The sequence below is a fragment of the Sinohyriopsis cumingii genome, chromosome 17, assembly GCF_028554795.1.
Source record: "Sinohyriopsis cumingii isolate HCF-2022 chromosome 17, ASM2855479v2, whole genome shotgun sequence".
In the NCBI taxonomy this organism is placed as follows: domain Eukaryota; kingdom Metazoa; phylum Mollusca; class Bivalvia; order Unionida; family Unionidae; genus Sinohyriopsis; species Sinohyriopsis cumingii.
The window spans coordinates 121,414,671-121,431,362 of NC_142977.1; the positions used below are offsets into that span (position 1 = coordinate 121,414,671).

General features: G+C 34.3%; 1 protein-coding gene across 2 annotated transcripts in view; it reads left to right on the plus strand.

Annotated features, from left to right (window-relative positions):
• Positions 1 to 10,737: 10,737 nt before the first annotated feature.
• The window catches only part of LOC149779780 (replication protein A 70 kDa DNA-binding subunit-like), a 61,717-nt gene continuing 55,762 nt past the window's right edge, over positions 10,738 to 16,692 (plus strand). Inside the window, exon 1 of one of the 2 annotated variants that reach the window (XM_089940648.1) lies at positions 10,738 to 10,830. The gene's annotated coding sequence lies outside the window, so the exon portion shown is untranslated. Of the gene's footprint in view, positions 10,835 to 16,692 lie in introns of both variants that reach the window. The other variant, XM_089940647.1, reaches the window with a different exon arrangement.

Here is a 16,692-nt window from a genome sequence, read left to right on the forward strand (position 1 = left end):
AGAAGTCTTAAGCCCTTTCCCGTTGATTTTTTAATGCCATTTCAGCAGCTGTTCCAACAGCACCTAACGCAGCTGCTTTTGCGACGGCTGGTATGGCTGCGGCTATCAGCGCTGGTATTGCTGCGAGAAGTGGGAATATCCCGCCTGTTCTAGCGGTATCGTAATGGCACCAGTGGAAAGTTTAAATCGTGTTCTGGTTTTGGTTTGTCTGGCTTTATTAAAATGTTTAGTCTGACGTTCCGTCAACGACAGTTCATTTTCATCGCCTGTGATTTAATTGTGCTTAGCGTATTGTAGTTCCTGGGTTTTTTTTACTGATGCAGATTGAAGTTTCTTAATCTGACCAGAAGTCAAACTGGCACTAACATGATGATATGATGACATTTTATGATAATACTCGTATTTCTAAATCACATTGGTTAAGGTAAGACATTTAGATTTTCCACTGGTGCATCAACGACTCGCATTCGACCACTATCACCTTCAAGTAACATTGCTTTGTCACTGAGTATAACCGCGATTGCGCTGTAATTAACACCACCACCTGTTTTCACGCTGGCTCTCAAGTGTGTATCAACGACAGATTGTTTGGATAAATTAAGATGCTCCAGCGAAAAGTAATAGATCGGATACAGTTTTGTAAAATCAGCCGTGAGATTTGTAAACCAGTATCTACGTTTAGATCCCATAAACGTCATCAGCCGATGATACACACGTGATATAAGATTTTGTTCATAGTTCAGTAGTATGTTTTCTGTTCGTTCTTGTTGTCCGTTTATCCGTAAAGAAACCTCGGTAACACCCAGTATGTCAAATATCATATGACTACGTTCCTGTGAGTTTAATCGTGTAGTCTCCTGAAAAACAACAAATATATGTCGTGGTGCAGAAACATTTTGCGGTGATGCTATGTGCCATGTAAATTGCCAGTTAATGTTAGTTTCTATACCATCCGTAGTTGTTGTCAACCACGGCAGTAGTGATTTACCACCTGTTTCCATAAAAGATAATAGTCGTTGTTCTTCTGCGATTGTTGGAGTCATTACTGGCATCCACAACGAAAGTTTTGTCAGTACTACTTTACCAGTATCACCAGCAAGTGTCCAGATAGCGTTATCGTCGGTAGATTTTTTCACAAGAGCAACTGAGTGTTTAGCTCCAAAGATAACGTTTCTAACATTTCTGCAAAATCCAAAGATATGTGACAGTGGAATTGCGCATACGAAATGTATGCGCCTCTCCTTCAACATTGCTCGGCGTGTTGAAAATCCTAGGTTGAAATTTGAATTACCATTAATAACCAACGTCTCCACATCTGCATCATCGGCAGCGGCATTGTGTGGTTTATTTTATTTTTTTTGGTCGTCTTATATTATACTGATCGCTTTCAGGGATATTAGTAGTGTCTTTTGCAAACATCGTTGTGGGACCAGCTGATCTTGTATAATCATCAGAGTATTTTGACAATCACATTATTGTTGTAGCAACGTCAACGTCTTTCTGAAGTGACTCAATGTTTTTTTTCCCATCAATCATATAAGTGGCACTATCAAACAATAACATAATGCCGTTGTTAACAAAACCAATTTTATCCCCGGCTGCATATTCAATATCATCGTTTTTTATAATTTCACCTTCTACCTCAATAAAAGCATCAGCGGATAGTAAAATCTACTTGTATCATGGACTTGCAGTTCAATTCTTACACGCTGATTTGGTAGTCGTGCGTCATAAGAATAAAATTAATAATCACGTACAGACTCATCTTTAAGGACAGGTTCTTCCATATCAAATGCTGTGTCTGATATGCGCTTAAACATTTTTATTATAATTTATTTCGTCTAACACGAGGATTACCGCCCTCAGAAAACTCTGCTTCCTGATATTAAACTTGAAAAAGTATGCTCTGCTTCACTGGGTCCTTGATCTACTAGCGATGCCAGTTTTTGATTTGCAGCTTGATTTATTATTTTACTGACATTTGCAGGCATAACTTCAGTGCTTGGTAATTTCACTGGTTGTGGTCGGACCACTTGTGGTCGGCGTATTAATCGTGCTAGTCTTTCTTTGATTGCCGAGAACGACTTACCAGCAACGTTGACGATTGCACCAGGAGTTTTTTCACGAACAACGTCAATACCTTTCATCGATAATTGTTTTGCAACAGGTGCTACTTTTGGAGCTAACCTTCTGAATAATCCCTGAACAACATCACCAAGTCAATCTCCGTAAATTGCTCTGTAGGTTGGTAATCGTGAGTTCATTACTCTGACCATTACAGATCCACGCTGACTATTGTGTACGATCATCTTATTGTATTTGCCATTTATCTAATCATTGTGACAACTAATCACTTAGCCAAGGTCTTCAACGAGTTCATCAATAAGTTTCCGGTAAATGCCAATATCCATGATACCACCTGTGAATACTCGTTGACAAATATCAACTGCTTTATTAATTATTTCCGGAGAATTATTACCGGCTCGTTTTCCTCCTATGAGAATTTCTAGTCGTCCTACGTCATCGAGGGTATTGTTGGGACAAGTAACAAGACCACTTCCAGTAAAACCACTTCCAGTAGCACCGATGGCAGGTGCATCGTAAAATAGATCTGGAGATTGTGGTCGAGAAGGTTGTGGTTTTTTCTGTTGTTGTGGTGGTGGGAGAGGTTGTGGTTGTTGCTTTTTTCTGTTGTTGTGGTGGTTGTAGTAGTTGTGGTTGCTGTATCCGTGAAATATATTCTTCTACTGCGTTAATAAACGTGATATATTTAGTATCACTGTTTCTAGCCTGATCTACTCCATAGTGTATACGAAATATCCATTTGTACCAGTTATCATGACTTACAACATCATCGGTATATTTGGAATTTGAAACATTTTCTCGTAGATCATAACTTCAGTGGCGTCACTGGGGGGGGGGGGGTGCCGGACCGCACCGGGTGACACCATCAGAGGGGGTGACACCCAAATGACTGTCTATAAAATTTCAGACTTTTGTGCAGGAAGTGTTCCATGGGGGTGACAACATGAGTTACTGTACATGACTTTCTATAAAAATTTAGAATTTTTGTGCAGGAAGTGTTCCATGGGGGCGACACCATGAGTTACTGTACATGACTGTCTATAAAAATTTAGAACTTTTGTGCAGGAAGGAGGTCCATGGGGGTGACATCATGAGTTACCGTACTGGATGACACCAACCCTAGTGACGCCACTGCATAATTTGCTCGGTGAACCCAGCTAACTCTCTCTCTCTCTGTTTTTAATTTTTTTTATGGTGTTAATACTTTCTTCGGTAAATTTGTCGTTTATATCAACTTTGGTCCTTGCTTGTTCTGTTTCTGTTTCTGGTATACGTTCTTTGATATCACTTATTTCAGCACGAACTTTGCCAATACCTTCAAGCATTTCGTCATTGACGGGTGGAGGTTGATCTGCAGCTATTTCAGTGGGAAGTTCTCGTGAAATCTTTTTTGTTTTCTTAGTTCTCGCCGCTCTTTTTCCAGCTTGCTCAGCGGTTTGTTTTGTCGATGGAAGAAGACCTTCAGTAGCCGTTGCGACTCTTTCAGTAACTGTTGTTCTGTGCCTTCTGCGAATTCAGTTTGTGCTTATTGTCGTTCTTGTAGGTTTTTTTTCTGAAAGAATCTCTCACAGGGAGACATTTTTTAATTGCTTCTAATCGCTCTCTAGCTAATCTAGCTGTGTAAGATTCCTGCGCTGGTGGCATTATTTGTTATGATTTTATTTAATTAATAGCAGCAACGAGGGTGAAGTCTCCTACTCGGCACCCATTCACCGCGATCCCTTTTTTTGCGATTTCAGGAAGGCTTATTTTTGAAATTCGAGGGTTTGTCAATTAGAGTCTGTTCACCATCTCTGCTGCTATCCATGTTTGCCACTATTACAAAACGGGACGTTCCCATTTCGAGTTGTAATCCCGCTGTCTTGGTTTGTATTCTCACTTATGTCCCCGTTTTGCACTTTTATAGTGTGATAAACAGGGCCCTATGTCAAAACGGATCATGGGGGTAATTTGATGTAATTTTGTCACTCGATATGATTTTCCTTCTTCAAATTATTTGTATGGGCAGCCGTCGCCGCCAAAATTACATTAATCAAATGATCTAGTATGAAATCAAATGATTTAACCTAGCAAATGAAATGATCAATCCAGATTCCAAATGATGTGGTGTCACATGAAATGATTTAACGAACAAAACCGAATGATGCATTTAGATTTCAAATGACGTGGTATTAAATGAAATAATGTAGAGTGAAATGAAATGATTTAACCCATCAAACGGAATGATGAATTCAGATTCCAAATGATGTTGTGTGATATGAAATGATGTACCATGAAATGAAATGATTGAACCCCAAAAATGAAATAATGAATTCAGATTTCAAATGATGTGGCATTAAATGAAATGATCTGGCATTAAATAAAATGATTCAAAGAACAAAACGGAATGATGATATCTGCTTCCAAATGACGTGCTAGTAAATAAAATGATGTAGTCTAAAATGAAATGATTTAACTCAACAAATGAAATCATGATTTTAAATTCCAAATGATCTGGTATTAAATAAAATGATTTAAAGAACAAAACGGATTGATGAAATCTGCTTCCAAATGACATATTATTAAATGAAATTACGTAGTATGAAATGAAATGATTTAACTCAACAAATGAAATGATGAATTCAGATTCCAAATGATGTGGTATTAAATTAAATGATTTAAAGAACAAAACGGATTGATGAAATCTGCTTCCAAATGACGTAGTATTAAATGAAATTATGTAGTCTAGAATTAAATGATTTAACCCAAAAAATGAAATGATGTATTCCGATTCCAAATGATCTGGCATTAGTTGAAATGGTCTGAAGAACAGAATGGAATGATCAGCTCATATTCCAAATGATGTGGTATTAAATAAAATGTATGGAATGTAAACGGCCTGATCAAAGTGTAAATCAGGTAGCGTAAATCCAAACAAACACAGAGGGGCGCTGTTAGCCAGACTTACAATCGACGGGCGTATTTACAGAATTCGTCTGAGATTTTAGCAGACGACATTTAACAGCTAAGGTTAGTGTTTCTTCTCATTTGATATAAACAAGAACTATGTTTTCCAATCAGGATAAATTGACTATCCACATTAATGAATGTCTGTGTATTTTATTTTAGAATCTGCCTTGTACTCCACGAGTTTTCAATGCTTCATCTCAGCTAGAACTATCAGCTAAGGAGATTAAATCTTCATCTTATTTGATCAATAGTAATTACCATGTTTAAAGACCTAAAGTAGCATACGCACTAAACCAACAATTTGTTGCCCGCCACTTTTTATATTAAAGCTTTTTCATACACACACACACACACACACACACACACGGGGGGGGGGGGAGCTGACCATAACCGGTTATAGACATTATTTAGATTGTATCCATTTCAAACGCATGTGACGAAAGGAATGCTCTGATGGTTCTTCTTTAACATCTATAGGTAGACAGTTCCAAATGATTGGACCCAAACTATTTTTTATGCAATTCCATTTCGGGCTTAGAAAGAAGAAAGTTATAATTTTTCATAGAGCGATGTATCGATAGACCAGAAACTGTATTGACATTATTTTTCCTTTTACTGAACATATCGTTTATATAGTTTGGCGTCGAATCATTAGAAACTAAGTCTTTATACTTTGAACAAATTTCTTTTAGCAAAATTTCCACGTATGATGTTGTCACTCATATTTATACGTAACATTAATTTCATGTCATACGCTATCATTATTCTTAATCGCGTTCTAAGTCATACTTGCTGTACATACCTTACATATTGATTGGAATGCATCTATCGCTCTTCTTTTCATAATATATTTTCTCAGTGCGCGCCTGCACATGTGATACTGCTGACATATATACATATTTTATGGAATAAAATCTATGAGAAAAGTTATAGATCCCTACTGGAGTTATTCTTCAATAACAAAACATTATAATCACCATCAGTATTTAGCACCACTTAGACCAATAACTGGATGGCGCCTCCAGTCATGTCAGAAAAATGCGGAGAAGTGCTTGAGGGTGTGTACAGCACCACAATAAAACAATATCAAGAGAATAAATTAAAGACACCAGTAGCACAAATGTCATGTTCACCAATAATAATAATAATAATAATAATAATAAGAAGAAGAAGAAGAAGAAGAAGAAAAAGTTAATTGACATAATAAATCTGTTGATTGTGCACAAAGTTAGCTTTTCTTAAAATGTACGGTTTCGCTTGTTTCTGTTACTTAGTTTAACACCATATAGTTGTAACACTTCATATAGACCCAAAGTTAAAGTAGCAAGAGATGCTAATTGTTGATACACGTTCCATGTTGATTTGCTTGATCTTTTTGAAGATGTGGACAGTTTGTCTTTTTAAGGGCTCATCACATACCACTTTACAAATATGGAAGCCCTTGTAGTGTTGAAACATATATCGAAAGAAAGACAGCAATGGAATCAATTTCTTTTTTTCTTTCTGAATTATCCCAGTATCATGTCTCTATGATTCTTGTACAATATTTTGTTTTCACAATTTTTCAAGGAACTTTACAAAACCATATATTACCATGAAGGTTCCATCTTCGTTTTTATTAAAAATGTAGACGCACCAGAAATAATATGCAGATGGAAACTGGAATGGAATTATGAAACTACCTGACATTAATAATTCATTCAAACTAGATATTCTTATAAAATACAAAGTTATTATTTTGGTACTAGGTTATATATATATTGGAAGATAAAAGACTAAAAGTTTGGCTTATGAAAAAGATAAAATGTGGACAGAAATAGACACTACAAAAGAATAGCTATTTAATTATTATGCAAATTGATAAAACTTGTTGCACGAATGTTGCATGCACAAGGTTCGTGTAAATTTTAATCATAAACTTTTATAAACTTCCATGTTAATATCATTTCAAAAACTTTATTTTAATTTAATTTTTATTTTAATTTTAAATTATTTATTTTAATTAATATTTTAATATTTTAATGGCCATAGTTTCTTCAGTGTTACTTCTAATATACATATAGCCATATATTATTACCGTTTACTGGTAATACATTTAAAATATAGCCAAAAAACAATGTCATGCCTTAAGTACATCCTCCTTTATAGTGACCAGTATATAAGAAATAAAGCAATATATACAGTGAGTTTCTTGATATGTGGAAGCCTGTAAAACTGACAGGATTATACAGTTTTGGAGACAACGCTGTTATTGGTTGATCTTAAAATTAGTCAGTACTGAAAAGTTATAAGCTACCATGACAATAAATAAATAAATAAATAAATAAATCTATTTATTCCTCTTCCTATTAGTATTATAAAAGAAGAAGAGAAAAGCAAGAACAAGAAGAAAACGAATTATCTAAACTGATATAATGGTATGGTGATGACAACAATGATGATAGTGCTGCTAATGGTAATGATGATAAGCTGGAGGTTGCTTATTTTTTGCTTGAACATTGTTTTTTAACCGGATTGTATATATTTGTGATCACCTAAAAAAAATTCTTCTGCTAAAACACTTTTGGGAACCGATGAAAATTGGACTAAAATATTTCATGATGAGGTGCAGTGCTTTTGTGGAATTGGTTTTTATATTTGTGTGTATGTGACACAATTACACAAACGTATAAATTATTTTTTCTCACTTCTACAGATTATCACATCATCAGCTACGGGCGATTTACCCTAGCTACCTTATATTTTCTCGTCTCGGAATACACAAGGATGATAATGTCCTACTTTGCTTCTAAGTTTGAATCTCTTCTGACTAAAATGGACTATTTTAGTAATAAACTAATATAGCTCATTCACTTTATTTGATATTAAGTGGCATGACAAGGAGATCAAACTTTGGGGGAGGGGTGCTCCACTGAGCTATTGGGCTTGACTTATACTTGGAAGCATACGATTAAGAAACCTTGATTTTAGGTATATGATGTCAGGAGAAGGAAGTATATAATATAAACTTGCATGCACTAGTGTTGTAAAGGAGGGTGGGGGTACGGACGGAGTGTTTGCTCCGGACGCTAGTGGCATTGGGGCACCAAAACCATGGATGGGCGCCAGAGGTGTTGTGGCGCAAAAAAAAACCTTAGGCTATCATCGTCGTCCCGACGCTATTTACCTTTAGTACTCCACTGCTTGCATGCCAAGTTAGAATGTATTTATACTTTAAAACAAACATTGCTCTTGTGGCAATGACAATTTGTTACTTTTGACATGACATATTATTATTATTATTATTATTATTATTATTATTATTGATATTTTGTTCTTGTTGGCAATGCCAATGACATCAAAGTAGAAAAGTGTTAAAATATGCTTCGCTTCTGTAAAACAAGACGAGAGTTCGAAACTCGCGGCGGCTTCACAATTCTTTTGTAAATACCTTTTTTTGGCATTTTTATGTTCAAAATTTCTTTCAAATTCGGTCATCCCAATTTTACTTTTTCAATTTTTATCTTGAAAATGTATCGCTTTTTTATATTGATACCCACATTTATCTTTCTATGTGTCAGGCTGTTTAACAAGAGGTCACAATTTTTAAACACCTTTATTGTATTTTTAAATTCAAACTTTTTTTTAAAAAGTTTGCTCATCCCATTATTTTTTTTTTTTTGTTTGTTTACTTTCTGAGATTTTTTTTAATGTTGAAGCAGGCAAGTGAGCTAGGTACAAATAAATACCAAAAATAGCCACTACTTAAATCGATGGATATCAGGTAAAGTCTAGCATGGGTCCAGCAGTCAGCAGAAAGCTCAAAGTACAAGCTTCGACCGTTCTATGGCAGAGAGAGAGAGAGAGAACACGTCTTTACCCTAAGGGCTACGTGGTATCACTTACAAATCGCTGATGCTGATGTTTTTTTAAATAAAATTCTGATAGAATCCATGGCCTTTCCTTGTTATTTTCATACATCATTTGCTAAATTTTGGGTTTATTCAAACATGATCTGTGCTTTTTCTTCGCCATAAAACACTCCAAAGGAGGTAACTGTTTATTGTTCACGTATTATTCTTTCAAAATATATGACTAAGTTCCCTCCCCGCCCCCATTTTCAATACGTTTGGAAAGGAGAGTGGGGTGTTTGAAGTATGCTTAGAGTGGTGAATAAGGGATTCTAAGAAAAATTATATTCGATATCAAAGAGGAAATATAAAAGAAAAAAGAAAAAAACCAACTCTAAAATGTCGCTGCAAACTGGATTCAATGGCGGAAAAAGAAGAATTGATAACATATAGACCTTGGACGAATAATGCGTATGCACGTAGGGCCGGTAATGTAAAATATACCAAAAGTGACGGGAAACACATTTTTGGCTTAGTGTGTAAGGTCATTAAAATGGTAATTAATATTGATTAAATAAAATCAAGATTTAATCTCTTTAGTTGATAGATCTCGCTTTGCTGAAACCTAAGAAACTTGCGCAGTACAGGGCAGAACTTAAAGAAAAAAATACACGCACATTCATTAATGTGGATAAAATAACTTTATGCTGATTGGAAAATATGGTTCTTGTTTATAAAATACGAAAAGAAACACCTTTGCTTTGCTCTCCAACTGTCGTCTGCAAAATCTCAGCCGAATGCTGTAAATACGCCCGTCGATTATGTTTCGGCGCACTGGTATCATACGTCATAGATAACAGCCCCACCCCCCGCGTTTGTTTGGATTTACGCTAGCTGATTTACACTTTGATCAGACCGTTTACATTCCATACATTTCATTTAATACCGCATCATTTGGAATATGAGCTGATCATTCCATTCTGTTCTTCAGACCATTTCAACTAATGCCAGATCATTTGGAATCGGAATACATCATTTCATTTTTTGGGTTAAATCATTTAATTCTAGACTACATAATTTCATTTAATACTACGTCATTTGGAAGCAGATTTCATCAATCCGTTTTGTTCTTTAAATCATTTAATTTAATACCACATCATTTGGAATCTGAATTCATCATTTCATTTGTTGAGTTAAATCATTTCATTTCATACTACGTAATTTCATTTAATAATATGTCATTTGGAAGCAGATTTCATCAATCCGTCTTGTTCTTTAAATCATTTTATTTAATACCAGATCATTTGGAATTTAAAATCATGATTTCGTTTGTTGAGTTAAATCATTTCATTTTAGACTACATCATTTTATTTACTAGCACGTCATTTGGAAGCAGATATCATCATTCCGTTTTGTTCTTTGAATCATTTTATTTAATGCCAGATCATTTCATTTAATGCCACATCATTTGAAATCTGACTTCATTATTTCATTTTTGGGGTTCAATCATTTCATTTCATGGTACATCATTTCATATCACACAACATCATTTGGAACCTGAATTCATCATTCCGTTTGATGTGTTAAATCATTTCATTTCACTCTACATTATTTCATTTAATACCACGTCATTTGAAATCTAAATGCATCATTCGGTTTTGTTCGTTAAATCATTTCATGTGACACCACATCATTTGGAATCTGGATTGATCATTTCATTTGCTAGGTTAAATCATTTGATTTCATACTAGATCATTTGATTAATGTAATTTTGGCGGCGACGGCTGCCCATATATTTGCTTGTCTTCAACATCAAGCTAGCGTTGAGCACATACAACACAACCTATGACCCTTATCTGGGAGCTGCCGCCACCTGGATATGAGATCACACTCGTGACATTTGATATTTCCGCAAAAGGCAAGTCCGCAAGGAATAACGGGATAAATAGTATTGAACCGCCTATTGGCAAGTACGATTCGTAAGAAGAAAATAAGTTCAGATGGTTTTTATATGTATTGTTAAACGTGGCCTATATTTAGATATAAAGAAAGTGTATCTTTCAGGTTTATTTGATATCTCTGTGTATTTACTTTCGGTTTCTTTAATGGCTGACAACAGGACCTAGTGCAGTGCTGTTCCGTCAACACTCTGTGCCATTGCCGCTAACACGAACCCATTTTCCGAGTGCAGTGGCGATGGCAGAAAGAAAAAATAATAAAAATAAAAGCACTCTAGTACTGCGATGGTAGCCTGTTGTTTCACACGAAATCGGTTAGCTTTGAAAATTTCTGGAGACGAAGTATAACGACGGCCGATGTTGTCACAGTAAATGATTTCTTGAGATTAGTGAGCCATACCGTCGGATTTATGCAAATTATAAAAAAATTTGCTTATTACTATTTATATTACTACATATAGATATAATATAGGTAAATAAGCAAAGACACGAATCTCTATTGCCAAGCACTGATACATGCGCATCAAGTTTTTAAGGGACGGTCGGCAAATTTTATGAACTTTTGAGAGATTGACAGGTGTAAGGTGAAGTTGTTTGTATTTGTAACATGCACGTTGGAGAAGATGTTGGCATACCTCTGTGTTACTTCTGTTTATTTGTATGTGTGTGTGTGTGTGTGTTTGGGATTTTTAATGTAGCTTTAGCAGTTTGTCATATTGCTACGATGTCGGCAGCGTGGCAGTTTATAGTGATGTCTAGGACTGGGACATTGTGCTGCAGACGTTGTATCTTGTCCCACCCAGTCACATTATCCTGACACTGGGTCAACCAGTCCTAACACTAAACTGTTAATGATGAGTGCCAAGCGAGACAGCTGCTAGTACCATTTTTATAAGTCTTTCGCATGACTCTTCCAGGGTTCGATCTAGCAACCTCCCACATCTGGACAGATGCTCTAACCTCTTAGGACATAGGGGCGGTCTTTTCCTTTTATGTTCTGTGCATGAAATTTCTTTGGACTGCTCCAAGTACATAACTAATCAAAATGACTTACACCTTTGTGCTTGAACTAGCCAAAAGTACATTAGCATTTATTAAAATAGGGAAAATAAATTTTGCCAGACTGGACAATACCAATTTCTGAAAGTGCAATGAATGAATTGCCAAATAAAAAAAATGTAAAGAAAAACCTTTTTAAATAGTATAACGAGTGAGGAATACCTGGGAAATTCTTTTTTGTCAAAATCTAACCCTATGAAAAGTATGAAACTGTAGAGCACCACCTTAGTGCTGGTTTGCTATGATTGTATACAAAGGTAGTACAGTTACTAACATTTATACTAACTGATGGTGTCTGTATATGGAGTTAGATCTAGATAAGGGTCGCAACTAGTCCTACAAGTGTCAAATCCAACAGTCATGGAGAACTATACTTTTAAATCTACTAATTAAGATAGGGATAACGGTTTATTTTAAACTAATGACCAGGAAATATAAACAGCAAAACGAATAACTAGTGAACTGCTAATTCAGAACACTTATTGAATGAAAAAGAAATGTATTCAAATCAGTAAAATGTTTGCTACATTTGACTTCTTGTGCAGAAAGGGAGATAATTAGAAGACTAAAAGAAAAAGAAAAAATAATATATATATATATATATATATATATATATATATATATATATATATATATATATATATATATATATATATTTTGTATCATCTGAAGAACTGATATAAAAATAGAACTGTCATTCAAAGGAATGAACAAAACAAATCCTTTGTTGCCAAGACACCAGAAATATATTTTGTTTATCTTAAACACTACAGATCATTGTCATTTAACATTATTAATTTACTTTAATTTGTGCTTTTCAAAAATACTTGTTTGAAATTTACCAACAGATTGCAGAGGGACGAGCTGTATGTATTGCGTGTAATGAGCTCCTTTACCATTTATCTGACAGTTGTCATAAGTTTAGTGAATACAGGTATTTCCTTCACTAAACAGTTATTAATTTTTATTACTATTTAAGATTAATATTTTATTGCCAATTAGGGGCCCTGAGGGGTAAATATTAACATGAAAATAAAAAGGTGATGATGAAAATAGAGAAGTAGATATACAAAACAATGTGACATAAGTGGATAAATATTAAATGATATCAATTCAGTTATATTAGATATTTATATATGAAATGTCTCAATTACTCTCAACAGAATCTCAGATAGAAATATATATTTTGTTTTTGAATGTTAATAGAGTCTGTTATAAAGTTTTCCAAAATTTAATATTTTCCTGTTTAATAAGACAAATAAAAATTCTTCCTTTTTTCAAGTTTACTAAGTTCAAGCAATATTGTTATGTCACAAGTAAATATGCACATCTGAAAGTAATAAAAAAACATTCTAATTAAATTTACTTTTTATCATCTCTGCTACCTGAAAGGTACAAAATAACGCATTTCCTTTTTGCTGTATTGGTGTCCTGGTATCTACCAGTTTCAATTTAAAAAGGATACTAACAAATTTGCAAAGGACTTGTCTTACTTTATCATTGGTAATATCCAGAAAGACTTCTTTATCAAAGTTACATATTAGTTTGAAATAAGTTTCTTGCTTACTATGCATATAGTGAAGTTAGATTTTGAAAAGTCCAGATTGTCTGGAAGTTTCTCACAGAATATTCTTGTTACTTTTGGCTTGGGATATTATGTTGAAGAATTTTTCATGTATGTTAAAATTTTCATGGTAAGTGTCGTAGATGAGTACTATGTTTATAGGCCATTGCTGTAGAGTTTTATTACATGAACAAAGATTAGTTTGAATGTATAAAGTCAGTAATAGTATTTAACCATATATTTGATTATGCTGAAGTACAGAGGAAGTCTGTTTGTCTCTGATTAAATGGTAATATTTGAACTTGTAGTATGGACACCTAGTGCTAACTTCCAGCCAATGTGGGTATGTGAGAAAGCTTGCCAGTAGCTTCTCGTGGGTCATTGGTTCTTTCCGGGGTTTTTCCTGGGTTCTTCCTCCACCAGTAATACTGGCCGCCATGTATAGCCTATCGTGTGCTGAAAAATGGTGTTAAGCCCCAAAACAACAACAACAACTAGTGCTAACTTCAACTTTTGGCATAACTTGTTGGCAACTCGATTACTGTTCATGACCAGATGGGGTAAATTGGATCTTTGCTACTCCTATGCTTCAGATCCAAAGTGTTGTATGGGTTTTATTGTATGATCCATCAAACGCAATGAGGCTTTAATGCTTGGATGCAATGATTCTAGGCATGTGTAGAACTTAGAACTGACTTTTACAGCTTTGTTATACTGTTCCTTTTTACTAAGTTATTCCCAAACTTGTTGAAAATGTGAGTGCTAATTATGTTCCACACATTCCATTTATTTACCTTTAGAATGAATCTATTAACAATTAAGTATCCAGCCTGGTTAAAGATTATATCCTTGGTTTGGCGATATTTTCATTCAGGCATCTTTTGATAAATTTTGTTCATGTAAACCCTTCGACAGCTTACATCATCACTGCACATCACACAGTCTATATGTATAGGTTACTGCATTTGTAGGCGAAAATAAGAACAAGTTTTTTCAGATAGATATACTGCATGACCATGGGAGTGCAGGATATCCATCTTACAAAACGCATTTAAATAAATACAGCTGCTTGAGACAGGGTTTGTGGTAATTCATTTACAAACACTGAATATGTTCAGGCTTAGTACATTGTGGCTCTATGTCTTAAACTAAGAAACAGAAAAGAGTGAAACCAACAAGTTTTGTAAAATTCAACAAATAATTTATATTCCAAAACCAGGTGGAAATTTAATAAGAACTTACAGTATTGCAAATTAAATCCTGACTAGTGCAAAATGTTCTATCACAAGTCCTAATGAATAAAGTTCTAATTACATTCCAGTGTTTTTTTAATTAAGATCCATTGCTGAAGGTGTTGATGTGTCTGTGGTCTTGAATGTACTAATGCACCAGTGGCCAGAAGTGTGAAGATGTGCTAACAGTTTTGAAATTAATCACAGCAATATAATCCAAGATGTCCTTGTCTGAATCAGCTATAATTCCAGCTTAATGTTTCTGTCCAAGAATATTATTGAGCACTTTGTACTTCCAGAGAAGAATAATTTGAATAAATAATTCCACCCAAATCAAACTCTGAACACAACAATTCAAATGATTCAGATCCGGATGATATAGTAACAATGAGAAATTTCTCAAGTAAAACAGCTCTACTTGACCTAGGTTGTAATTACCATTTCCTGAAAATATTCTGTCACTTAATGGAGTTTCCGATTCAAGAACATTTTAAATTCTCAATAAGACAAAAATCCGGTAATAAGATTATAATAATGTACTAAACATCAAGTAAAATAGGTTCTTCATGGATGGAGTTCTAATATCCTTGACTCAAATAAACATGTTACTTCTGTTGATAATGATTCTATTATTTAACCAACACTCATTGTGAAATATTAAATATGTATTGTTTGTTTAGAAAAGTAAAAGGTACAGTCAGGTACACAATGAACATCATTTTGGGCAAGTCAAGTCCAATTAAAATTTTACATAACATTTAGTAACAAACAATACTAATTGAATATACATAACATGTAGTAACAAACAATACAAATAAAATTATTCATAACAGGTAGTAACAAACAATACAAATTAAATATACATAACACCTAGATGTTTCAAACCACACTGTAAGCTAATCGCTTATTTTGGCAAACAGTGAACTGTATGAGTACATATACACATACATTGCATTGTATTAGATAACATCTTACAGAATTTTTCAAACATCTGTAGCTCAGATAGCTTATGTTTTATTGCCAAGTGTATCACTGTCAAATGCTTTTTTGAGGTGTACAAAGCAAGTATATACAAGTATATTCTGTTAATTAGCAAATTTGTCAGTATGGACTTTTGTCCTTTTTATCAAGAAGTCAGTTAGGCTACAACATATATTTGTCTTTTAATAATAATAATAATAATCATGCTTGGATCTAGCTCAGCTGATTCTTGATGTTCCCATGGAAGCATCATCAAACATGTTCACAGAATTAAAATGTTTAAGAATAGACAACAAAATGTTTCTGAAAGCATTTCAGGTTATGTATCAAAAGAAATATTCCAGAGTGCATAACTCAGTTATTCCACAAAATGTCTTCTCCCTATAATCTAAGATTGAATTTTTTTTTAAATTTAGAATTACCAAAACTTTGCATTGAAGAGTTCAAAAGAAGTCTGCAGTATTCAGGGGTTAAACATGGAACTCACTTCCTGCTCACATTCAGTCTGCTGATTCTGTTAAATTCTTTAAAAAATATAGATGCATTTTTCAATCCTACATATTAATGCAAACCTACATATTAACTAACTGGAAAATATGTTTGAGTTCTGGGATTTATGAGTTGTCAGTATGTCTTTAAATAAACAGACTGCCATCTGTTATTTTTATTATTTATAATTTGCATTAATTAATTATACAGTTTGGGCAAACATTCCCTACAGTTTATAATAAAATTGTTGGGATGACCAATCTGGGAATGCCCTTTAAACTGGAAAGCAGTCCTTTTCATGGTATCTGCGCTCTTGAAGGCAGTTAAATTTTACTTTTTTTGTCTAGTTTCAAAGTATTCAAAATGGTACAGTCCACTGTCCATAGTATTCAGAATGGTACAGTCCACTGTCCGCAGTATTCAAATTGGTACAGTCCACTGTCCACAGTATTCAAAATTTGTACAGCCCACTGTCCGCAGTATTCAAAATGGTACAGTCCACTGTCCACAGTATTCAAAATGGTGCAGTCCACTGTTCACAGTAC